The sequence below is a fragment of the Saccopteryx bilineata genome, chromosome 10 (genome assembly GCF_036850765.1).
Source record: "Saccopteryx bilineata isolate mSacBil1 chromosome 10, mSacBil1_pri_phased_curated, whole genome shotgun sequence".
NCBI classification, from domain to species: Eukaryota; Metazoa; Chordata; class Mammalia; order Chiroptera; family Emballonuridae; genus Saccopteryx; species Saccopteryx bilineata.
In genome coordinates, this window is record NC_089499.1 from 65,781,452 (window position 1) to 65,808,004 (window position 26,553).

At 42.9% G+C, this 26,553-nt stretch overlaps 1 protein-coding gene across 12 annotated transcripts in view; it reads left to right on the top strand.

Annotated features, from left to right (window-relative positions):
* FOXP1 (forkhead box P1) overlaps positions 1–26,553 on the top strand; it is a 671,570-nt gene that overhangs the window by 88,556 nt on the left and 556,461 nt on the right. The window contains exon 1 of one of the 12 annotated variants that reach the window (XM_066245808.1): positions 9,867–9,885. The exons of the other annotated variants lie outside the window; for them this stretch is intronic. The gene's annotated coding sequence lies outside the window, so the exon portion shown is untranslated. Of the gene's footprint in view, positions 1–9,866; positions 9,886–26,553 lie in introns of those variants that run through there. 12 annotated transcript variants of the gene reach the window in all.

Genomic DNA, 26,553 nt, shown 5'->3' on the forward strand with positions numbered 1-26,553 from the left:
AAAAAACGTTTTCCGTTTTCTCCTTATTACAAAAGTGATTTATGCTAAGTGTAAAAAAAAAAAAATTAAACCAAACCAAACCAAAGCAAAAATAAATAAAATTCACCTGTAGTCCTACCCCTACCCCCACCCCAGAGAAAATTACTGCCAGTGTTTTTCTGTCTGCCTGTCTTTTTCCTATGGAAATACACATAATGTAACTAGAAATATACTAATACTTTTAAGAGCAGCAGCATTTGTTAGAAAAAAGTAAGCACTTTGGAATAAAGCTGAGTTTTAAGTCTTGCTTTCCCTTACTAACTACATGATGTTGGAGAAGTTACTTATTTTCTGTCTCCATTGTCTTATCTTTAAATGGGGATATTAAGTAACAAAAGCTCACTGCACTGGAGTGTGCAGTAGTAGCCTAGGGATAAAATGTGTTCTTTGTAGCAGCTGGCACACTGTAAATGCACAAGTCATAACTGCAAAAAAGTCAACTTTTGTAACATACCTTTGTTACTTAGCTACATATTAGTAGATATGATTTGGGAATCATGTTTCCTTCTAGGTTTGTGCTTATTTACAACCCCTTTTAACAAGTGTGTGGTACTTCTTCATCAGTATGAATCATGTGTTTAGTTTTTATGGGACACTTATTTTGCTCTGTTTTTATATACCCTAGCTGTCATGTGTTTCTATGTAACCTTGTAGCTGAATTTTCCACAGTGATTACTATTCCAATAGGATCAATTCAAAGAGCAAGGGGTGAAGGAGAATGCATGTTTCTAAGGCTGTTGAAGCACGCCTCTGTGCCAGCTCACTCTACCTAGCCATGGATGAGAATGCCCATTTCTGTTTGTGAAACTTTGTAGTCGTAGGCTGGTGTGCACAAAAGAAAAATGGGGCATAATTATGCTGCCTGGATCACTGCCCCAAATCTGGTATCACAAAGGAAAAGCAGCAGCTCTGAGAATTGAGAGAGGAGAGACCAGTGGAACACTGATATTCATGTATTGTAGTTAAGTGGACCAAGCAAAGATGAGGTCAGTAGCTCCTCTGCATGGAGCCCTTCCTATGGGCCAGGTGCTGTGTGCAGAGCTCACAATGGTGTGATTTAATCCACAGCAGTGCATTGAGGTCAGGACTTTTAGGATTGTCTTTGGCCCCATTTTATAAATTTAGAGGAGTTATGCAATTTGTCCAAACTTACCAATCAGGCTATTGGGGGTTGAATCCAGTTGTGCTGACTCTCAAGTTCCTGCTCTTGTCCTGAGGTGATGGAGATGCAAACATGGTGTAGGGGCCCAGCAGGAAGGGCAGAGTGGAACCCCGCAGGGTGTCTAGCTTGTTGGAGTACTAGGCTTCGCTTTGGCAGGCAGGGAAGGGGGAGAGGGAGCCAGTACGGAGAGAGTGTGAGCATTCAGGTGGTATTATGGGACTGTGGAGACTTGGTGGAGACCCGCCAGGAGATAAAATAACACCACTTACCCATTTTAAGGCTTACATGCATTATCCCATTTAATCCTCAAACCAGCCCATGACAGCTGAGGAAATGGAGGCCCAGAGAGATTGAATAATGTGGTCCATGAGTATCACAGCCAGCATTGGACTCCAAGCAGCCAAATTCTGATGCTCTGGACCGAAGCAGTCTAGGTACTAGAACTTAGTGCAGAGTTTGCAGCCTGGGCTGTGTTTGTTGAAGCTTTCTCTCTTTCTTCCCTCCCCCCTTCTTTTGAACTTTGCAGCAATTATTGACTGTTGAATTAATCTGGAAATTAACCGTGTACTCTCTATGACTTGGCTCTTATTGTTGTCTTGAAATGTTATTTAAATCATGTTATTATTATTTAACCTCTCAGGCTGGGAAGATGACCCCAAACTTGAGGCAGGCCATGTCCCTGCAGGGGCAGGTGGGGACAGAAAGTGAGGACAGCGCCCAGGCTGTGAGTCAGAGGAACGGAAGAGCAGAGAGGAAGCTGGGAGAGGAGCGAACAGCATCCGCCTCCGCATGGGCAGAGGGCTGTGGGCACCTCGGCTGCTGCGGCGCCTCCCATCGCGGTAGATGTCCCGTTAGCTTGCCAGCACACCACCAGAGCTCACGTGGCTCTTTGCTTCCCCTCCTTCCTGGGGTTTGCCCGACTGCAAGCAAGAAGCCGAGGACTTTAGACTATGGGAGTCAGTCAGCAAGGGGCTCCCAATAGATTTGTGACCCTCGTGTGCCCAGTTGGGCTTTATCTTGGGAACCTTTCCTGAAGATCTCACATGTCACGTTGGAGTTGGTGGAAGAGTGGTACTAGTAATATTTGGTACCATTCAGGGAGGAGACTTGGCTCTCTGATACCTGTGACTCTGTCACTCACACACTGTGGCCTTGGGGAAAGGACTTCATGTCTCTGAGCCTCAGCTTCCTCATCTGTAAGACAGGAGTCCTTCCCAGGGCCACAGTTGGCTGGTTTACAGGAGACAGGATGAAAGTGCTTAGGAGAGATTGCCAGGGGCTGCCATGGTCAGGGGGCCATGCACGTCTGTCGGTCTTAGAGCTGCATGTCCGCTGGGAGGGACCCGAAGGCTCCCACTCTGTTGAACACTGCGGTGAAAGGCCAGCATGTTCCTTCTTTTCTTGTATTTACAGCAGACATTTCACCACTCTGACTCTTTGACACTTTTCTCGGATAATTTGGTCTGAATCATCGGCCCTTCTCCTGGTCTCCAGACACATTTCCAAACCATGTCCTTCCACCCCCGAATGTGCTCCTCTTTCTCACAAGGAAATGTGACCACAGACATTGGAAAATTCTGAGCCTGGTCATTTTCTTCTTATCTAGTTACTGGTGTGATTTTTTTTTTAACTTTGAAAGAATTGTCTGGAAGTTTTTAAGTTATTTCATTAGTCATTTTATGGGTTTTAAGATAGAAGACAAATTACTTTGATGCAATTGGTCAGGTGGATGTGGCTGGCTGGGTAACCATTTCCCTGCTGAGTCAGCTGTCTGCTCAGACAACTAAAAGCTGAAGTATGTTTGATGACTAGTCACTGGCTAACGTCACGTTAACTTGAAATTCCGTCTCTGCTCCTAAGTCATGGGAGTTTGGATGTCCTTGTGTGTACTGATTGTATTGCACTACAAACCCTGAAATTGTTCTTTTACCCTGAAATGAATGGTGCTTTGGATTTGAGTTTGAGACATTGTGACATGATATTGTTCAGAAAGACGGGGTTCCATGGCATCAATTTATATAAAGGGAAACCCAGGCTCTGAGAAGCTCGCTGACTCACAGAAGGTCTCAAACAGTTGTTGGCAAACTGGGAAAAGGTCTGCTTTTCCACCAGATTGTCATTCCTGGCCCATCCCTCCCACCTGGGAAGCTATTTATAGGAGGTCCACCGGTTACGACACAGTTCCATTCCTACGACAGTGATGTAACCCGAATTTTAGTGTAAGTTGAAACACACCCTAGCCTAAGTCACTTATCCTAACACAGTTGTAAAATCATAATCTAGAACATAAAAACACAGCTAAGCCACAGAAAAAGGAAAAAGACAGAAATATACTGCACTGTAGTAACAGAAAAAATGACAAAAAATGAGTAAATAAAAGTACGATGCTAACGATGGAAGCCAAAAACACTTATGTCTCAATTTTTTTAAGTTGTATGGGAGTGAGTGCCATAAACTTGAAATGTCGTGTGTCGAGACTGTTGTAACTCAAGGAGCCTCTGTATTCTGATTCTACCCCCTTGACTGGAGGCAGCTGCCTCAAAATGCTCTTGGCCCCTTCTCCTGACCCTTGTCCAGCATATCCCTGAGCTCATTGTAACCCTGGGAAAGGATATATTGTTTCTTCTCTACATCTGTGTGTTCTTCATGTCCCCCATCTTGAAGGATGCATAGGTGCTATATGGGATTACTGTGCCTTCCCCACAGGGCCATACATGGTGAAATGATCATGTGTAGTAAGTGAGGATTTTTGTCTTAATTATGGCACCACAGTCTTAACCTTTAATTTGGGCATGGCTTTAGAAGATGATTTGAGAGCAGGGTGGAAATTACTTGTTTTAACAAAGAATTTGGCCTCTATGTTTTTATTCCTTTAAGTTATTTGTAATTAACCTCACACGCTTGTTTTTGCTTCTAAAATGGTTTTTGCTTCTATTTTGAATATTGGGACACACAGAGAATTCTCTAGCTGAGGCCCGGCTGTGGGGGGGCTTCAGGCCTCATCCCCCAGAGCAGCTCTTATAAACAGCACTTTCAAATCCTACTCTAAGACTGTTGGCTTTCTCAAAGGCGGGGTTTTTTCCAGTCCCCCTCTTAACTCCTTATTTTTTTCCTTTTCCAGTTATAGAGAAATTTTCCTTTTTATACTTGAAGCCACTACCTTTTTCTCTTTTTTTTATTTAGACAATTAAATTTAACAGGTTGATATTGGTCAATCAGAGCACATAGATTTAGAGCACTACCTTTTTCTTAACTGTAAAACAGGCAAAAGTCACCCCAGAGAACAAGTCTCAGAAGAATTGCAATCAATATTTGATCTGGTTGATTATTTCATTCTTTGAAGACTTGTTTTATTTCCCCTGCTCCCACTCCCTCCCTCTCAGCTATGTATGCTGTTATGCAATCTTAACTTTTAATAGAAAATATGGACTCCATCTTTAGCGATGCGACCTCTGGTGTTACTGCAGCAGGCTTCCCACAGAATGTTCCTGCTGGGGAAACTGAGGCGTGGGTTGCTCCTTTCCTTCTTCTGCAGGACCTGCCATTGTAGTTTCTTTCTTGTTAGTAACATCTTCATATGAATTTCATTCTTGTTCTCTTCTAACAGAGAGCCTCGGTCACCCACAGTTCAGTGCAAGCTTTTTAACAGGTACACAGGGATCACCTCTCTAGTGTGAAGATGAAATAATATAATTTGTTTACCAGGGGCTGTGAAAAATGTGTTTTGAATTTAAAAATATGAAAAACAAGTGTGCTAGCTATCAAAAAATCTCTCCCCTCAAAGTAAACATGTTTATACAGCAAGACTCAAAACAAATACTTGCTCGTGATAAGCCCAGCCAATGAAAATGAAGTAAACATGTTTACCCAAAAGCCTTATAAAGAGCCCAGATGGCAGCCAGCTCTCTGTGCTTCCAGGGAGCTACCGAGGGTGCCCTGGCCTCAGGGACAGGGCTGCCACTTGCCCTGCCAGCAGGCAGCCTGCCTTGCGCAAGCTCTGGTCACTCAGCTTGGGCAAATTTGCCAGTGGAAATGGAAGATTTGTATTTTTTGCATTGAACGAACCATGAGTGGATATTTGTGAAATTGAGCCCAGAATTCCCATGATTCTATAATAGCAACTTGTCATAGATTGTGTGGCAAGGAGGCTTAATGGGGAATCTTTCTGGCTTCCTGAAAGAGCCCCGGGTTGACATCACATGTAACGACCCTCAATGTCCAGGTGTGGTAGTGTAGACATCCAGGATATAAAACATGGTTCACGCTCATCCCCTGCCCCACTCAGCTCACTCTGGGGAAGGAACCGAAGAGCTCAAACAGGAAGTTGATAGGAAAGGCAAGGGCATACCTAGCGACACAGGAATTTTCAGGGTACTGGGTACTATGGAATGAGCCTTTGGTGATGGAAGGGAGGGAGGAGTTCAGCAGCGGGATCACAGATCGTGTGTGTGGCGAAGGGGAGCCATGGACCTGAGATCATGATGGCTTGTCTTTATGAAGTCCAGGAGCAAGTCAAAGAGAAATAAGCCAGTGAACTGTGTTTTGAATGGTGGCAGTGAGTTTTCAAATTCCAAGCCTTGGAGGTGGACAAGTTGTAAAGGATATAGAGATCGAAGCTTTGGCCATCCCTTCAAGTATAGAGAGATAGCAGCAGCCATTAGCAGTTGATGAGCCCTCACTGTGTCTGGAAAGATATCCCAATTTTTAGATGCAAAGGAACTTGCCCATGTACCAGTAGGAAGTGGAATAGCCAGGGTGGGACACAGGCAGTCTTTGCCATGGGCTGCACTGAACTTTTGCACAACACTGTCCCTCAAATGGACTGGACGCCTCTGGGGTCAAGACTTAAGACAGATAGGTGTGGGCTCACTCATTCAACAACAAAAGTTTTTTGAGTGCCTGACCTGGTATAAGCCTTGGCCAGACTGTTGGAAGCACGATCATTGTGGCTACTTAGATTGACAGAAGTGGCCACACTGAAGAATTTAGATAGCCATTGTGAACCAGATACTTAAAATATCTGAGAATGCTGTTGACCAAATGGCTGGCTGGGAGCAGGGTGCCCTAATGTGGTCATCACGGAAAGGTTTTGAAGGATGGAGGAATCACAGTGGAGAGGGCAATGTTATTTTCCTTGGGGTAGGTGACAGTCAAGGTGGGCTATTAGCAGAGCAGTAACTTGGTTCTAAGAAAGGGAATCCAGGAGAAGCTCTTCTTCCTTCTTTCTTTGCCTGAAGTCAAGGGATGTCCAGTAAGTGTGTCTGGAATAGGTGAGAGGGCTACCTTTAAGGAAGAAGGAAAGTCTCTAGATTTTTTATGATACTGGTAATGGAGGGCAGTGGGAAGAAGTTAGGGTTAGAGAAAAGGTGAAGGACGAGCGGAGTTTGTCAACACAGCTATGGGACTCTGGGATGGCGCGGGGCAGCAGGATAAAATGGCTCATCTCATCCTTGAGGAGGGTTACGGTGGAGTCACTGCTGTCCTGTTGTAGGGCTCAGACCTCAGCTGGCCACTCACTGGGAAGGCAGGGGAGGGCAGACAGATGACAGATGGCCAGACTTCAAGTTTTCAATGAAATGGTAAGATTTTTAGTGAAAATAAGCAATAAACAAAAGGTTTTCAGTTGAGCCTCAGTAAACTAGAAAAGTAATTACATGGAAGCTGTATTCCCCAGGTGTTCTAATTTATGTGTTTACTCAAAAACTTGCTTTTAAGCATAGATACCAAAGAATCCTCCAGTTAGTTGAAAGAACTCACTTACTAGTGGAAGTTAAGTAAAAGCAATAGTGATTAGTTCTAGACAACTTAAGTGTAATGAAGTCAAGTAGGTTGCTGAAGCCATGAATGTTGGTGTAGTCACTCAGTTGGATTAAATCTGCTTGACCATATATATATATATATTTTTTTAATTTATTTTTATTTTATTTTTTGTATTTTTCTAAAGTGAGAAGCGGGGAGGCAGACAGACAGATTCCCGCATGCGCCGGACTGAGATCCACCTGGCAAGCCCACTAGAAGGCGATGCTCTGCCCATCTGGGGCATTGCTCCGTTTCTGCCAGAGCCATTCTAGTGCTTGAGGCAGAGGTCATGGAGCCATACTCAGCGCCTGGGTCAACTTTGCTCCACTGGAGCCTTGGCTGTGGGAGGGGAAGAGAGAGAGAGAGAGAGAGAAAGGAAAGGGGAGAAGGGTGGAAAAGCAGATGGGTGCTTCTCCTGAGTGCCCTGGCCGGGAATCAAACCCAGAACATCCACACACCGGGCCAACACTCTACCACTGAGCCAACTGGCCAGGGCTCTGTTTGACCATTTTTAATAGAACGTTAGAACTTTGCAGTTCAAACAGATGCTTATTAAAGGGATACTTGAGATTATTATTACTTTAAAAATGGAAGTAGTACTTGTTCTTCTCTTCCAGACTTCTTAGTTGAGACCAGTGGGTGTTTTGTGAGCCAGCAGCACAGTGCTCTTTGCAGCCCATGTGCTTTTGGAAGTAGCTCAGTGCCGTCAGAAAGGCCCTCGCTGGAGACTGATGGCCCTGCGCCTCCCACTTCTGTTCCCTTTCTATTTGGTGCCACTTACAACAGAGGAAACTACGTTAGTGAACTAGAGAAGGATTGAAGCTCACACAAATGCTCTCCTGTCCTATCAGGTCTGTGACCAATGTGACCAGTGGGCCCACTCTTTCTGTGGCGTGTGGGACCTGAGGGAATAGCTGTGCAAAGCACATGGCATAGTCTTGTCATGGTCTTCAGACCAACCTCATTTAGCTTCATTCACAGTTCTATAAAAGTATATATGTTTGTGTGTACATTTGTATCCACATTTATGTGTGTATAGCTGTGTAGAAGTACATAACACATATATATTCATATTACGTGGTATATAAAATTCCAGATTTAATTTTTTTAATTTACTGTTTTGAGAGAGAGAGAGGAAAAAAAAACACTGATTTGTTGTTCCACTAATTCATGCCATCATTGGTTGTTTCTTATATGTACCCTGACCAGGGGTTGAACCTGGAACCCTGATGCATCAGGACGATGTTTACTAATTGAGCTACCCGGCTAGGGCTAAAATTCCAGGTTAGCATTCTAAAAACAAGGCTGATCCAGTGGACAACACATTGAATTTGAGTTTTGTGTCAGTGTCCCTGCAGGAGCTAGGTGACTTTCATCTCTTCTAGGCCTGAAAGGACATGGCAAGGGAAGGCAGGTGATGGTTCCTGGAACCTAGAAAGAGTCCTGTATAGGGAAGGCTGGCTGGCAGGAGCTGTGATCATTCACAGTGGATGGTAAATGCCCCATCTTCTCTGTCCTGAGGTGAGCCTCACTGTTGATACCCTGCTGGAAGCCAGAGGGCAGGGTGCCTGCTGACGCAGTGACGGGTACTTTCAGGGCACAGAGTGGGTATGGGATGGTGGGGGGAGGATTGATCCAGAGAAGCAAATGGAACACCATCAAGTGCCTTTTGTTCTGTGAATGATACTGCCATGCAGATACCCCCTGTGAGAGGTCAGGGTGGGAACTGAGTTTCCAGATGAGTCTCAGGATGACTGGGAAGCATGTAGCTTTCAAGCAGTGATTCTCAGAGCATGTGCTAGGGCCGGCAGCACCAGCATCACTTGCAAAGTTGCTGGAGATTCTCAGGCCCCACCCAGGACCTACTGAATCAGATGGTGGGGGAGGGGCTCAGCCATCTGTATTTATAAGTCCTCCTGGGATTCTGGTGTTTGCTCATAATTGAGAAACACTACAGGGTGTCTTGAAATGTTGGAGGGTCAGCAAATGATGTCAGGTTTGCTAAGATGGCCACTATTAGCTTGCTTGGGAATGCCACTGACTTGCATGTTGTCTAGATCAGACTACTGCTTGGAACTGTAAACCTTCAGTCTTCTTTTTTAGAGATAGGCACTCTTCAAAGAAATGGAATAACGGATTACATGTAAATCCTGGGGACCAATACTCAACATGATTGTGCCTTTAATTTCCATGTTCTCCAAGGCGAGCCTCTGATTTTTGGAGGTTGTTTTTGAAAAACAGATGCAAACAGTTGCCTGTTCTGTTGTTGTTTCCGTGATGCCTGGCAATGTTTGGGAAACAACATGATTGCTAGGTCTTGGCCTCAGGGAACCGCAGCTGCTCTTTGCAGCTCCCTGTAGACTTTTGTACCAGGCAAGGATTGCTTCAGGGAAAAATAAACTGGGGAGAACAAAATTAGAAAACATCACTGTTGTTTTGTGGCTACTTCCACCTGACTTTTCTGGAGCTGTTTTGTAAGGGAGGACCTTGCGGCATCCCAGGCTCTTTCTCCAGGGCTAGATAGACCACCACTGGACTTGGAAAGACTGTGTAGCAGCCTGAAATATGTAAATTGAAAAGGAAGAAGCTGCTTCTTCCTGATCACTCCCAAGATGGTAACCTGACTTTTCAGATCTCTAGGAAAACAGATTGAATACAGAACAGTTAACATTTCAGCACTTCCAGACTTTTCTCTCAAATATTTCAGTGGGCTTTTTATTTATTGCAGCTCCTGATTCTCAGGGTTGGGACATAGAGGGTCACTGCTGATCCTGTAAGCCAAGGTACTCGGGGCTCTAGTGGAGTTGGAAAGCGCACAGGCCTGCTCTGGTGGCAGCCCTCCTGGGCTGAGCTCCTGGCCCTCCCTGGATTCAGGGCCCTAAGTGGTAAGATCAATACCCTCCTCTTCAGATGGGTCTAAGACCCACCTTCCTCAGAATTACCAGGGTCACCTGCTAGACATGCAGATTCTTGGGACCTGATTGAGACTTTGGACTGTGCGGCAGAAACCTGCAAATCCAGGCTGGATCCCAGCAGCACACACAGGTTGGCTGGCCGAGGGCATAGTGTAAGTCGTGAGCGGAGGAGGCAGCAACCGATGATGTTGCTGGTTCTTTTGTTCATTTTTCAGGTCTGCACATCATTCAAATGCATTTACTTTTCTTTTTTTTTTTTTTTTGTATTTTTCTGAAGCTGTAAACGGGGATAGACAGTCAGACAGACTCCCTCATGCGCCCGACCGGGATCCAGCCGGCACGCCCACCAGGGGCGACGCTCTGCCCACCAGGGGGCGATGTTCTGCCTCTCCTGGGCATCGCTCTGCCGCAACCAGAGCCACTCTAGCACCTGGGACAGAGGCCAAGGAGCCATCCCCAGCGCCCAGAACATCTTTGCTCCAATGGAGCCTTGGCTGCGGGAGGGGAAGAGAGAGACAGAGGGGAAGGAGGGGGGTTGGGGGTGGAGAAGCAAATGGGCGCTTCTCCTATGTGCCCTAGCCGGGAATCGAACCCAGGGCCCCCGCACGCCAGGCCAATGCTCTACCGCTGAGCCAACCGGCCAGGGCCTACTTTTCATTTAGTCAAAAATTCTGCATTATTTTGGCCACCCCTTTCTTTTTAAATCTGAGAACCTTCTTCCTAAAATCATTTCCTTTGGTTTGAAATACATTTTTCTGAATGTCCTTGTAGAGTTGATAAACTTCCGTTTATCTCAAAAGATCTTTTTTTTCACCCTCATTTTTGAAAGATGGTTTTTCTGAGAATATAATTCTAGGTAGTTTTTGCCATTGAGCAGTGTTCTTGATAATTTATTTGGATATCTTTTTCTTTTCCTTTGCTGGTTTAAAAAAATTTTTAAGAGCTGTATGTTTCATTTCTAAAGCTGAGAGTTTTGGTTAGTTACAGAGCTTGTAGTTTACAGTATATATGTATGTATATGCATGTATGATATAGTATATATCTATGTATATAGTATGCATTTTATAGTGTAAACACTATAAACATGTATAAAAACAGTATATATAGTTTATATACTATTTTGGTTGAACTCTAGAGCTTATATTTTATAGTATATAAATATAAATATATGTATACACATACATTATAATATTTATGTATATATACACTATGCATTTTATAGCATATATACTATAAACGTGTAAAAACTATAATATACACTGTTTATATAGTATTTTGGTTAGATAGAATTCTATCCTTGGTCAATTGGACCTTAACAAAATACAAACAGAAACAAAAACAAAATCATCATACAAACCACAGTGGTGGTTGTCCTTTATTTTTGGATATGTCTGATGACTTTAACATTTAGAAAGCCAAGCAAGACTGCACCAGTGATTATATGCTTAGAGCATTGTTTGACCACCTTACATTTTAGCTAGATAACTGCAGCTTTGTAATGTAAATGACAAAACACTTAAACGGCCTCTCCTCCTGGTCTCCCTCCTTACTGCTGTTCTTTGGGGTGATTTGCCTGACCCATTCCCAAGCCTTTGCATACCATATTTTGATATTGAGAAATGCCTCTTTCACCCCATCTTCCATTTCCTTCCAAAACTTGCTCAAGATAATTCCCCTAGGAAACCCGTCTGCTCAGAGACCTACTGCATTTTTTTTTTTTAGAGAGAGAAGAGAGAGAGAGAGAGAGAGAGAGAGAGAGAGAGAGAAGGGGGAGGAGCAGAAAGCATCAACTCCCATATGTGCCTTGACCAGGCAAGCCCAGGGTTTTGAACCAGTGACTTCAGTGTTCTCAGGTCAATACTTTATCCACTGTGCCACCACAGGTCAGGCCGACCTACTGCATTTTGCTGTGTTCACTGTACAGCTTCTCTGGGCTTCTGTGTTCCTCCAGAATCACAGACCTCAACAGCCACTGAGTACAGGGGTTCTACAGTTTTTCTTTTATTTTTTTTTAATGTGTACTATTAATAGGTTAGCTTCTATCTTTGAGAAATTATGAAATTTCACAAAATAATAACCTGGCTTACTCTTTCATTTGTAGAATTGAAAGCTCTTGAGACCCTGGGCTTATGTTCCCAAATGTCAGTTACTGGCTGTGGTGGGTCCAATCTGCCCTCTTATCTGGAAAAGCACAGGTCCCTCATTTTCCACATTCTCCATGGCCCCTGTGCCTCATAACTGCCTTATATCTGGACTGCTTTGCTCAGTTGCATTCATTATCTTCCTGGTCAGTGTGGTGCCCTAGATGTCCCTGTATAAGCAGGAAACCTCAGGGTCAGAAAGGTTAAGTATCCTTTATAAGGGCTTGCAGCCAAAGTTCACTCAAGCAAGTTTGAGTCAGAAGGGTGTCTAGTACCAGGCAAGCACTCAAAATTCCAGTATTGACTGGAAAAATACTGAGTTCTTAGGAGGAGCACAAGTCCTGCAGAGTCGAGCCCCTACTACTATGTCACCTTGAGCAAGTCTAAAAAACTCTGTGCCTCATTTTCTTATCTGCAATATTGAGATTGTAAGAATATCTACTAGGAGCTTTGCTATAAGAATAAAATTAAATGAAATAACTGATGTGAAATACTTAATATCTACCACATAGTGAATTTTCAATAAATGGTGATTATATTTTTATAGGATGTTGAAGAATTAGTTCTTTCAATTGTTGATTCATTTGTTGACTCAATAAATCTATACTAAGTGCCTGTTCTGTGCGAGGCATTTCTATAAAGTTTTGCAGTGTAGTAGTGAATAAAACAGAGAGGTTTCCTTATCTTGTGGAGCTTATATATAAGCAAATAAATGAGAAAAAAGTTTATAGATTATTACAAGAGCTCTGGAGAGGGCAAATATAATGATGTCATTGAGTCTCTCTAGGGACCTCGTTTAAGTAGATAGGCAGGTCAGCCTTCTTAAAGTGTCCTTTGTCCCTAAGCCCCAGTGACAAAAAGGAGTCAGTTGGTAAGGAAAATAGGCTCATAGCATTCCAGGTAGCTGGAGAAACAGTGCACCCATCCTGAGGCAGGAGAACACGTGGCTTGCGTGGAAGGGAAGGAAGGGCACTGTGTCTGTATTAGAGTTGGTGATTTGGTGGGTGGCTGGTGGTAGTGTCAGAGAAGTAGAAAGTAACCAGATTATATAAGGCCTTCTATGCTGTAGGAACAAGTTTGGATTTTATCCCAAAGATGGCAAACAACCTCGGCCCATTTCTTTTAGTGATGTGGCTCTGTAGGGTTGGACAGCCTCTCTGAGCCTTGGAAATGCCTCTTGGATCTCAGGGCTTCTTGAGGCTTAGAGAACGGGGCTTTGTCACCTTGATGAGCAGTCTCAGCATTCCCTGGTGGTTTGGAAGTAATGTAGAGTCTCAGGTCCCACTTTAGAACAATTGGCCCACACTCTCTAGGGGTGGGGCCTATGAATCTGTATTCTGAAAAGCTCTCCGATTTATATGTATGCACACTTACGTCTGAGAAACACTCATCTGTATATAATACGTTTGGGCAGAGTTCCATGGGGGTGGAGCTTGCTCTCTGGAGAGGGACGGAAGCTTTCCACGGGAACCCAGGGAACGCTGTCAGCCTCCCAGAGGCCAGAGTGGGAAGTCTTTATGGGCGTGGAAACCCTTTGCCCATAGCACACTTTCTGTGTTGGTGGCAGATCAGCATAAGAGTGATTTGTAATAAAAAGATATTTTTAATAAGGAAGCCTATAGCTGAAGCTGATAGTTTATTCCAGTGGTCGGCAAACTTCAGCTTGCGGGGCACACGCAGCTCTTTGGCCCCTGGAGTGTGGTTCTTCCACAAAATACCACGTGCAGGCACTACCTTGATAAGGAATGTACCTACCTATATAGTTTAAGTTTAAAAAATTTGGCTCTCAAAAGAAATTTCAATCATTGTACTGTTGATATTTGGCTCTGTTGACTAATGACTTTGCCGACCACTGGTTTAGCCTATTTAGAATAAATATGCCTCACCAAGAAGGGGAGAGAAACTAAGAGATAGAAAGGACTTGGGGAACATCAGTTAATGCCCTGATCCTGGAGATGAAGACAGGAATCTCGGGCCGAAGTTGACTGTTGACAGTACTAGGTCCAGAATTCAGGCTTCTGCATATTGATGCCCTTACATTGCGCAGTGTCTTCTCTCTCGATGGAAATATGTCCGTGAGTCTTGCTCCTTATGTAATTCATAAACAGTTTTAGAATTATTTTGGATGAAAAATGATTATGGTTACCACTTTTACTAGTTTTGATGTTTATTAATATTTAAAAATAATTTAAATTATTATTGTTTAGTATTTTCATGGTTTTTTATCCTCTAGAAAAAGATAATTAATAGGAAAATGTGGTACATTTATCCATGTAAGATTTGAGTTACAGTAGCTTACTGTTACTTGAACCCTTCATAATGGGACAAATTTTGGTAATGCCAGCATATGTAAAATATTTGACACAAAGTCTGCAAGGAACAACAACAACCTTTTGGTGTATGCAGTACAGTATTTGGTAAATGTAGCTTTCAATAGTGTTTCCAGTCCATCTTTTACAGCATCACACTTGATAGTGACATCCCTGTTTGAAAGGTGTTTTCCTCTACCTCTAGACTCTGTGTCTATCTTGCTGTTTTCAAGTGTAAGGAAGTGGTGGTTTTAGAAGTTACATCTTAGTTAAGTGTAAAAAATATTTTTGAGCTGCAGTGTCCCAGGAGCTTTTGCTGACAATTCCTGTTTCCAAATGGATCCTTCGGGCAATGGTGAGGGCTCCGATCCCTTCTCTGATTTGCTGTCAACCATGAATGGGTGGTTAGGATGCCTGCTACAACCCAGAGTGAGTGAACATTTATCATTACTCATCTGAAAATTTATAAGACAGAAAGTCAGCTGAAGGGGTCCTACACAGTGCCGGAAACTGACAAAGTCTTAGGTTGATCAGAACAATTGCAGTGAGTAGGAGAGATTCTTGTTTTGAAAGAAAGGACAAAGTCTGTCATTATTTTCTGCTTTAACCTACAGTGATAACCCCTACAGTGATCTGAGAATTTATAAGAGGCATAACAGAATGCAGGAGAATGTTTTCTGCTTGCATGTTTTTTTTAATCCTACTCTGAAAGGTGGGCTATGTAAATTATGAACCACATGCACAGTTGAAGGACTATTACTTGGGGATAAAATGAACCACCATGAAATAAGACTATGATGACATTCTCTTGAGTTTTGGAGGGATTTAAATATGACTTGTCTATTAAGAAGCGCACATCCCAAGCCTTCCACATGATGAGGGCTCTACAGAAAGCTAAACGGTTGGGAACTTGGGATGCCCAAAGATTTTCAGGAAGACAAATGGGCCTTTTTTTTTCTATGATAGTTTACTTAATCAGGTTTTTCATTGTAATTTTTAGGGGCAGATTAGAAGGGACATGAGAATCTTTTCCTGTTCTATGTGTTATCCATATTTGAATGCATCTATCATTGTCCTGAGAAATCAGTGGCACCTGTGTAGTCATGAATGAACCATTGTGACTTGCTTTTACTGGAGACAGTAATTGGTTGAGTCCAGGTCTTTTGGGTAAAGACTCTGACATTATTCAGTGGTAGGTATGTCTTAGAATGAGGTCAACTTCATGGGCAACCATTTGGTTTCAGGTTTTGTATGATGGCATTTAATGGTAAGAACTATTGGCATAACCTCTTCTTTGTTTTGGTGGGGTTATATTTGAGGCAGATTGAATTAATGGGAAGAAGTGAAGATGCAAGAGAACTACGTTGGGAATTGGGAGAGCTATTAGCTACCTGACATGGGCCAAGGCAGTGTCTGTTTTTAAATAAAGCAGTTCAGTGAGAGTGCCCTAGAAGTGTCTATCTGAATCCCCTCGCTTTACAGACGGAGCTGCTGAAGCCCATAGAGTTTGAGGTGAAAGGACCCTGTGGTTTGGTCAGAATTGGATCCTGCTCCTTTTATCTTCAATCAATAGTTCTTTCTATCTTATCTCAGTTATAGAGATTGAGAAATTCAACTCAGCAGTTCAGTAAACCTTTTCTGATATGTGTTTCTTCTAAGACCTTGTTATGTGTTCAGCTATTTGGGCCAGATTTTTAAAGAATTTACAGTTAGAGGTAATTTTGACAAATCCCTCCCATTTTATAGATGAAATGAGACCCAGTGAAACAGCTAGCCCAGACATGACAGGTCAGATGGTCCACAGAGAGCCTGTGGGCTCTAATGTTCACTTAGGCTAGTTTAGCTACTTGATTTTTACATTTAGTTCTGTTGCAGCTAGAGGTAGAGGGAAACATCGTTTTTTGTCTTTCTCACAGTATTCTTTCTTTCATTGGCAAGAAAGGCAGATAATAAACAGTAACACATAAGGAAAGGATTCCACAATGAAAAGAAATTTTAGATCTTTCAGAGGTCTTTGACCATCATACTGGGTGGTCCTGTGCAAATTTTTCAGCTGCCTCATCTGTGAAGTTCGGAGGTTTTCCCCACTGCTACCCAGCTATGCCAGGCTGTTGTGAATGGTCTGTCGACTAGTGAGCAGATAACGGGCATTATGAAAAATCTGTGTCTTCAGGGATCCAGGTAGAGCTGAGAACAAAGTCTGGGTCTACCTCGTATATGTATTGGAGTATTCATAGCAGTGGTTGGATTTCTGAAGGTATTGAAATAGCAACAAACTCAGGTTTGAAGTTACCTGTCATCTCTGTCTTCAGGACTGAAAGAGACTGACTTAATCTCACTCTCATAAAATTGGTGTATGAAGTTTAACAAAACCACATGAATGGATTTATTGAAGACGAGGTTCACTTTATTCATTAAGTTCATTGGGTAAGACCTGCTATTTGAAAAGTCAGTCGAAACTACTAAAATGAAAATGTTATCTCCTTTGAATTAATACAATGTACTGTTGGGCCCAGTCGAATACCAGTTTATATAAATATGCTTTGCCTGTGTTACATATAATAAAGGCTTCTTCGCTACATTTTTAGTAGAAAGTAGAGGTTTCTGAAATCCAGTGAGCTGCAGCCTGTCCTGATTATCTTGTCCTCCCTGCTTTTCCTTGGCGCACACCTTCTGGTTTACTGAAAATTTTTCTTTTTTTTTTTTTTTTTTTTTTTATATATAAATAAATTTTTATTTTAATAGGGTGACATCAATAAATCAGGGTACATACATTCAAAGAAAACATTTCCAGGTTATCTTGTCATTTAGTTATGTTGCATACCCATCACCCAAAGAGAGATCGTCCTCTGCCACCCTCCATCCAGTTCTCTCTGTACCCCTCCCCCTCCCCTCCTTCCCTCCCCCCACCCCCCATAGCCACCACACTCCTGTTCATGCCTCTCAGTCTCGCTTTTATGTCCCACTAATGTATGGAATCCTGCAGTTCCTGTTTTTTTCTGATTCGCTTATTTCACTCCGCACAATGCTACCAAGACTCCACCATTCCGCTATAAGTGATCCAATGTCACCATTTCTCCTAGCTGAATAATACACCATGGTGTATATGTGCCCCATCTTCTTCATCTAGTCCTCTATTTTTTTTTACAGTGATTAAAAGCCTTTAAGCAAACTCTTGGCCAATACAGCAAGAATCCATAAATGAGTAGTGTCCTTAACATGTTCCCCAAGTCCAAGTTGGCCCCCTCACCATGCCAAATCCCTGAAAAATGCAACCCAACCACAGTTCAGTCTGTTAGGAGCTGTCACAGGGAGCAGGAGTCCAGGAAAGTTCCCCACAGGAAAAGTCCATATGGCACTGGAATTGTTGTCACCATTCTATACTTTGCAGCTCATGTCCAAGTCCCAGTGACCGCTGCTTCTAGCTGGTAATGATTCAGGTAGACTGGAAAAAGCCATTTGCAGCATGCGTGGATATGGAGCTTCTGTTCTCCTCTGCCTGGAGAGTTGAGACCAGGTTGCTTTTCCCTGGAGCTCTGTGACTGTGGCCTGGTAAATAGAACCTTGGGATACACTAAGCTGGGTGGCAAAGGTAAATTCATAATACAAGTTGGCAAAAGGAGGAAAGAGAGCTCTAAATTAAGAGTAGGTCCCAGCCTGAAATATGAGTGGGGCATTGAGGTAGGAGGAATAAAGGAAACACTATATATTAAGCAAAGCAGCAGAAAATAGGACTATCAACACCCACGACAGAGATCTTTGAGGGAAGAATAAAGAACCTGACTATTCAGGCAAAACATAGTTAAGTGGCCCTTGTGCAAATGAGATCAGTTTACCTGCTTCTTGGAAGAAATACCCTAGGCTCGTCCACAGTGTCGTAGATGGGGTCGACGGCCCTGGGCACCTTCAGCCTTCAGTGGCAAACCCCAGCATTCTGGGCAAGGTTAGGTCATAGGTGGCTGGAGCAGGGCTGGAAGAGACTGAACCCTCCCTTAGAGGAGCGAGCGGGAAGCCCACCTTCCAGTGTCCCTGTTTCCTCACAGCAGAGGTGTGTAAGCCTGGCAGGCTTTAGCTCAATGACCTTCCTTTCCACTATTGAAGCAGAACCCAGATGGCATCCTATGAGACCCCTTTGGGGTGCTGGAGCCTTTAAGGGTGTATCCTAAAAGCTGGTAGTTCCCCCTGATCTCTATTGGGCTTTTTCTGCCTCTAGGTATCTTTTTTTTTTTTTTTTTTTTTTAATTTTTATGAAGCTGGAAACAGGGAGAGACAGTCAGACAGACTCCCGCATGCGCCCGACCGGGATCCACCCGGTACGCCCACCAGGGGCGACGCTCTGCCCACCAGGGGGCGATGCTCTGCCCATCCTGGGCGTCGCCATATTGCGACCAGAGCCACTCTAGCACCTGGGGCAGAGGCCAAGGAGCCATCCCCAGCGCCCGGGCCATCTTTGCTCCAATGGAGCCTCGGCTGCGGGAGGGGAAGAGAGAGACAGAGAGGAAAGTGCGGCGGAGGGGTGGAGAAGCAAATGGGCGCTTCTCCTGTGTGCCCTGGCCGGGAATCGAACCCGGGTCCTCTGCACGCTAGGCCGACGCTCTACCGCTGAGCCAACCGGCCAGGGCGCCTCTAGGTATCTTAAAAGCCATTCTCAGAAGATCTCGCTGAGGGGTTTGAGGATCCCCATCCGCCTATATAAATCTTTTCCATATATCTGGAGCTATTTGGAAAAAAGACAGAACAGTGTTATTAGCTAGATCTAATAAAGAAGGTAGATTTGGTGTCTCCTGTTCATCAGCTTTCAAAAGAAATGTAATTTTTTTTTTTTTTAAGTAAAAAGCATGATATGGTAGACCCGTCAGAGTCATTGGCCTGGTGTGCAGGATTCCCAGGTTCGATTCCCGGCCAGAGCACACATGAGAAGCGCCCATCTACCTCTCCACCCCTCCCCCTCTCCCCCCTCCCGGTCCCTCTCCTCCCGCCCACAGCCAAGGCTCCACCGGAGCAAATCCACCCTGGGCACTAAGGATGGCCCCATGGCCTCCGCCCCAGTTGCTAGAATGACTCCGGTTGCAACAGAGCAACATCCCAGATGGGCAGAGCATTCCCCCCAGTAGGCATGCCAGGTGGATCCCAGTCAGGCGCATGCAGGAGTCTGTCTGCTTGCCTCCCCATCCCCATCCTCAGAAATATACAAAAAATAAATAAATAAAAGAAAAAATACAAAAAAAAAAAGGGGGGGGGCATTCCCTTGTGCTAAAGCACCAGGAAGCCTGGAGTGAGCTTGAGTATGTCCTATGAAACATGGAGCTCTATGTTTACATATAAGTCTTTGAAGAAGGAGGAACTGCTGAAATAGTTTGTCAGCATTTGTCCCTAAGACAGCAGACTTTATAGTGGGAACACCATATGTAAATATTTGCTGTCTGTCTATAGATTAAGGAGGGAATATGGCCAATGCTGAAAAGCCATGATCTTTGTGCCCCTCCCCTCCCCCAACCCCCTCCCTCTCCTCCCCCCACCCTGTAACCCCAACACTGTTGTTCATGTCTCTGGGTCTCATCTTTATGTGCCACCTATGTGTGGAAACATATAGTTCTTAGTTTTTTCTGATTTACTTCTTTCACTCAGTATAATGTTATCAAGGCCCATCCATGTTGTTGTAAAAGATCCTATGTCATCATTTCTTATGGCTGAGTAGTATTCCATAGTATATATATACCAAAGCTTTTTAATCCACTCATCCTCTGATGGACACTTGGGCTGTTTCCAAATCTTTGCTATTGTGAACAATGCTGCCATAAACATGGGGGTGCATTTCTTCTTTTCAAACAGTGCTATGGTGTTCTTGGGGTATATTCCTAACAGTGGTATAGCTGGGTCAAAAGGCAGTTCGATTTTTAATTTCTTGAGGTATCTCCATACTGTTTTCCACAGTGGCTGCACCAGTCTGCATTCCCACCAGCAGTGCAGGAGGGTTCCCTTTTCTCCACATCCTCGCCAGCACTTATTCTGTGTTGTTTTATTGATGAGCGCCATTCTGACTGGTGTGAGGTGATATCTCATTGTGGTTTTAATTTGCATTTCTCTAATCATTAATGATGTTGAACATTTTTTCATATGCCTATTGGCCATCTGTGTGTCCTCTTTGGAGAAATGTCTATTCATTTCTTTTGCCCATTTTTGGATTGGATTGTTTGTCTTCCTGGTATTAAGTTTTACAAGTTCTTTATAAATTTTGGTTATTAACCCCTTATCAGACGCTATGTCAAATATATTCTCCCATTGTGTAGTTTGTCTTTTTATTCTGTTCTTATTGTCTTTAGCTGTGCAGAAGCTTTTTAGTTTGATAAAGTCCCATTTGTTTATCCTGTCTTTTATTTCACTTGCCTGTGGAGACAAATCAGCAAATATATTGCTGTGAGAGATGTCAGAGAGCTTACTGCCTATGTTTTCTTCTAAAATGCTTATGGTTTCATGGCTTACATTCAAGTCTTTTATCCATTTTGAGTTTATTTTTGTGAGTGGTGTAAGTTGGTGGTTTAGTTTCATTTTTTTGCAGGTAGCTGTCCAGTTTTCCCAACACCATTTGTTGAAGAGGCTGTCTTTACTCCATTGTATTGTCTTACCTCCTTTGTCAAATATCAGTTGTCCATAGAGCTGTGGGTTTATTTCTGAGTTCTCTGTTCTGTTCCATTGATCTATGTGCCTGTTCTTATGCCAGTACCATGCTGTTTTGAGTACAATGGCCTTATAATATAACTTGATATCTGGAAGTGTGATACCTCCCGCTTTTTTCTTCCTTTTCAGGATTGCTGAGGCTCTTCGTGTTCTTTTTTGGTTCCATATAAAAATTTGGAATATGTGTTCTATATCTTTGAAGTAAGTCATTGGTATTTTCATTGGTATTGCATTGAATTTATAAATTGCTTTGGGTAATATAGACATTTTAATGATGTTTATTCTTCCTAACCATGAGCACGGTATATGCCTCCACTTATTCGTATCTTCCCTGATTTCTTTTATCAATGTTTTATAATTTTCTGAGTACAAGTCTTTAATCTCCTTGGTTAGATTTATTCCTAGGTACTTTATTTTTTTGGTTGCAATGGTAAAGGGGATTGATTCCCTGATTTCTCTTTCTGACAGTTCATTATTAGTGTATAAAAATGCCTCTGATTTCTGAGTATTGATTTTATATCCTGCCACCTTGCCAAATTCTTTTATCAGGTCTAGTAGTTTTTTGACTGAAACTTTAGGGTTTTCTATATACAATATCATGTCATCTGCAAATAATGATAGTTTTACTTCTTCTTTTCCAATTTGGATGCCTTTTATTTCTTTTTCTTGTCTGATTGCTGTGGCGAGGACTTCCAGAACTATGTTGAATAAGAGTGGTGAAAGGGGGCAACCCTACCTTGTTCCTGATCTTAAGGGGATAGCTTTTAATTTTTGCCCATTGAGTATTATGTTGGCTGTGGGTTTGTCATAGATGGCCTTTATCATGTTGAGGTATGTTCCCTGTATTCCCACTTTGCTGAGAGTTTTGATCATGAATGGGTGCTGGACTTTATCAAATGCTTTTTCTGCATCTATTGAAATTATCATGTGGTTTTTCTCCTTTCTTTTGTTTATGTGATGAATCACATTGATTGATTTGCGAATATTGTACCAGCCTTGCCTCCCAAGAATAAATCCTACTTGATCATGGTGTATGATTTTTTCCATATATTGCTGGATCCGGTTTGCTAATATTTTATTGAGGATTTTTGCATCTAAGTTCATCAGGGATATTGGCCTATAATTTTCTTTTTTTGTGTTGTCTTTGCCTGGTTTTGGAATCAGAATTATGCTCGCCTTATAAAAGGAGTTTGGAAGTCTTCCTTCCTCTTGAATTTTTTGAAATAGCTTGAGAAGGATAGGAGTTAGTTCTTCTTTGAATATTTGGTAGAATTCACTTGTGAAGCCATCAGGCCCAGGACTTTTCTTTTTTGGGAGTTTTTTGATAGCTGTTTCAATCTCATTTGTTGTAATTGGTCTGTTTAGGTTTTCTGATTCTTCCAGATTGATTTTTGGAAGATTATATGATTCAAGGAATTTGTCCATTTCGTCTAGGTTGTCTAGTTTTTTGGCGTACAGTTCTTCATAGTATTTTCTTACAATATTTTGTATTTCTGTTGTGTCAGTTGTTATTTCTCCACTCTTGTTTCTAATTTTATTTATTTGAGTCCTCTCTCTTTTTTTCTTGGTCAGTCTTGTTAAAGGTTCATCGATCTTGTTTACCTTTTCAAAGAACCAGCTCCTGGTTTCATTGATCCTCTGTATTGTTTCTTTAGCCTCTATGTCACTTATTTCTGCTCTGATCTTTATTATTTCCTTCCTTCTACTAGCTCTGGGCTTTACTTGCTGTTCTTTTTCTAGTTCTTTTAGATGCAGGGTTAAGTTGTTAATGTGAGCTTTTTCTAGCTTCTTGAGGTATGCCTGTAATGCTATAAACTTCCCTCTCAGGACTGCTTTTGCTGTGTCCCATAAATTTTGAGTTGATGTATGCTCATTATCGTTTGTTTCTAGGAATTTTTTAATTTCTTCTTTGATCTCAATGTTAACCCATTCATTGTTTAATAACGTGCTGTTTAGTTTCCAAGTGTTTGAATGTTTTTCAATTTTTCTATTGTGGTTGATTTCTAGTTTAATGCCATTGTGATCAGAGAAAGTGTTCGATATGATTTCAATCTTCTTAAATTTGTTGAGCCCGCTTTTGTGCCCTAACATGTGGTCTATTCTAGAGAATGTCCCATGAGCGCTTGAAAAGAATGTATATTCTGCTCTTTTAGGGTGAAAGGTTCTGAAGATATCTATTAAATCGAGTTCATCTAATATGTCCTTTAAGTCTGCTGTTTCTTTGTTAATTTTCTTTCTTGAGGACCTATCTAATGATGTTAATGGGGTATTGAAATCTCCTACTATTATAGTATTGCTGTTGATCTCGCCCTTTAAGTCTATCAAAGTCTGCTTTATATATTTAGGTGCTCCTATATTAGGTGCGTAGATATTTATAATGGTTATATCTTCCTTTTGTATTGCTCCCTTTATCATTATGTAGTGACCTTCTTTATCTCTAACTATGGTCTTTGTTCTAAAGTCCATTTTGTCTGATATAAGTATTGCTACCCCAGCTTTTTTTTCATTTCCATTTGCATGAAATATTTTTTTCCATCCTTTTATCTTCAGTCTGTGTGCATCTTTTGATTTAAGGTGTGTCTCTTGTAGACAGCATATGTATGGGTCCTGTTTTCTTATCCATGCAGCTACCCTATGTCTCTTGATCGGATCATTTAATCCATTAACATTTAAGGTTATTACTGATATGTAATTATTTATTGCCATTTTTTTTCTTTAAAACTGTTTTTCTCTTTTGCTATATTCTTTTTTTCCTTTGATCTGTTTACAACAGGTCCCTTAGCATTTCTTGCAGCCTTGGTTTGGTTGTAATGAAATCCTTTAGTTTTTTTTTTGTCTGTAAAGCTTTTTATTTCTCCTTCAATTTTAAATGATAGCCTTGCTGGATAAAGTAGTCTTGGTTGTAGGTTCTTGTTCTGCATTACTTTGAATATTTCTTGCCATTCCCTTCTGGCCTCAAGTGTTTCTGTTGAGAAGTCAGAAGTCATCCTTATGGGGGCTCCTTTGTAGGTGATTGTCTTTTTTTCTCTAGCAGCTTTTAATATTTTCTCTTTATCTTTTAGCTTTGGTAATTTAATTATGATGTGTCTTGGTGTTGGTTTCTTTGGATTTCTCCTTAATGGAGTTCTCTGTGCTTCCTGAACATGTGAAATATTTTCCTGCCTTAATTGGGGGAAGTTTTCCGCTATAATATGTTTGAACAAAGTCTCTATCCCTTGTTCTTTCTCTTCTTCTTCAGGAACCCCTATGATGCGGATGTTATTTCTGTTGTCACAGAGCTCTCTTAGAGTTTCCTCAGACTTTTTGAGTCTCTTTTCTTTTTCTGCTCTGCTTCCATGCCTTTATTTATTGTGTCCTCTAACTCACTGATTCGATTCTCTGCTTCATCCATCCTGCTTTTAATTCCTTCCATTGTATTCTTTATTTCAGATATTGTATTTGTCATTTCTGTCTGATTCTTTTTTATTATTTCAATGTCCTTTTTTATATTTGTTATCTCTTTATTTAGGTTTTCGTAATGGCCATCTATGGTGGTTCTAATATCTTTGAGCATCCTAACAATCGTTATTTTAAACTCTGCATCTGGTAATTTGGTTATATCTGATTCACTTAGGTCCTTTTCTGGGGATTTCTCTTGGTTTATTTGTGTTGTATTTCTCTGCCTCCACATTTTCTCTTCACGAGAGTGGCTGTGATCACGTGCTCGGGTGCACAAGGGTTGGTGGCCTTGGCCTTTGCCCCGCCCCCGTGTGTGACGTTATGCTCGGTCCTGAGGTCACTGGCGAGCACCTTTGCTCAGCTGCGGTTCTCCGCCTGTTTCCGAGCTTTCGCCCTGCCTTTGCAGGATGATCCCACTCAAGGAACAGCTGCTAGCCTTGGCTCTACCGCCAGACAGGGCTGCGTGCCCAAGCTCAGCTTCGTAGCGCAACTCCGCCTCTTCTGGGCTTTTGGCTCCACCCCCGCGGGAGGAGCCTGCTACCAAGTCAGACCGCAAGCCTGGGTTGCACAGGCAGGGCAGGGATGTGCTCCTCTGCCCTTGCTCCGGGGCTGGTTTCTACCCTTTCTGGGTTTCCCGCCCTTCTCCCGGAGGCTGGATTACAGGCTGCCGGCAGCTGAGCTTAGCCGCTTTTGCACGCCCCCTTCTCCCTAGCTGGGCAAGATTGAGCTCACACCTGAGCCCAGTGGTGGCCAGCCGGCTTCCGCCCCTGCCAGCAGAACCGCGCTTTTGTCTCCCGCTGCCGCCCGCTCTCCGGTGCGCCCTCAGCCGCGTGGGTGGGGGCGTTGCAGCTTGGACCCTAAGACTCACTACTGTAGATCCGAAAGCTCCCTCCTTCTATGCGACTCTGCTCTGAATGCCGCGGGGGAGCTTGTTTGGCTGCTCTCCTGCTTCCCTTTGCTGGTATTGCTGTTTCCGGGGGAAATATTCACTTCAGCTTTGGGGAGTGACTCGTCTCAGGGGTTAGAGTGGCTATCTCTCAAAATGTTTCTCCCTATGCCTCCTAGATTGCACTCTCTTCCTGTTACTGTGGTTCTCTCCCCTCTCCCTCCGTCCCCAGGAGCCCCGGGTGAGTGTTTGTGAGAGAGATGTTCTGCGTGGTCCCTTTAAGAAGGATCCTGGGTCTGAGAAATCAGACTCTCACAAACAGTATCCTGACTTGTTTCCAGCTAAATACTGTCCTTATGCTTCTTCTGGGCTCTGGGGCTGCAGGCTGGGGCTTTGTTCCTGGGGCTCAGGGCCCTTTCCCCTCTGCTAAACTCACTTCCCGCCACGCGAGTCTCTCCCTGCTGCCGTTCGCTCCGAGAAGCTGGGCAGCCCTCTCCGCGTTTCCGCTTTTCCTACCAGTCTCTGGGTGGCTTCTTCAGCGTTCCTGGGTTGAAGAGTCCTTTTAGTTTAGTCCAAAGTTGGTTTTTCCAGTTGATAGTTCATAAAATTTGTTTGTAATCCACATTGGTTCTGGGAGGTAGATGCTGGTACGTTCGCCTACTCCAGCGCCATCTTGTCTCTCTGAAAAATTTTCTTAATGACATAGTAACCTGGCTGCATGCATTGGTGTATCTGACGGCTAGTTTGGTGCTCTACTGTCAAAATTGTACCATAATCCTATGGCTTTTAGAACTTGACAGTTTGTTGAGTAACCAAAAGAAACATCGAGTGGTTGTTAACAGCTGATAATTTGGAGTCTTTAGGCTTGAAATAAGCTCTGATTCTGAGTGAAATGTGTCACGGTAAGTATGCTCACAGTGGAACAGGTCACAGGCACAGGGGCAGACTGTCAGAGCAAACAGATCACCTCAATCACATGCAAGGAAATGAAAGGCATGATAAAAGATTTGCACAAACAGATCATATGGCTAAGTTTTAAGGTCAGAAAACAGGTAAGATACTCAGTTTCTGTTGGTGATAGCATACCTGCATAGCAAATTAACTTAGGGGCGGGGTACAGGGAAACAGGCTGAGCACGAGGCCGAGTTTCCCTGCTGAAGCTGTAGCCGACCTTGGTACCTGTCTG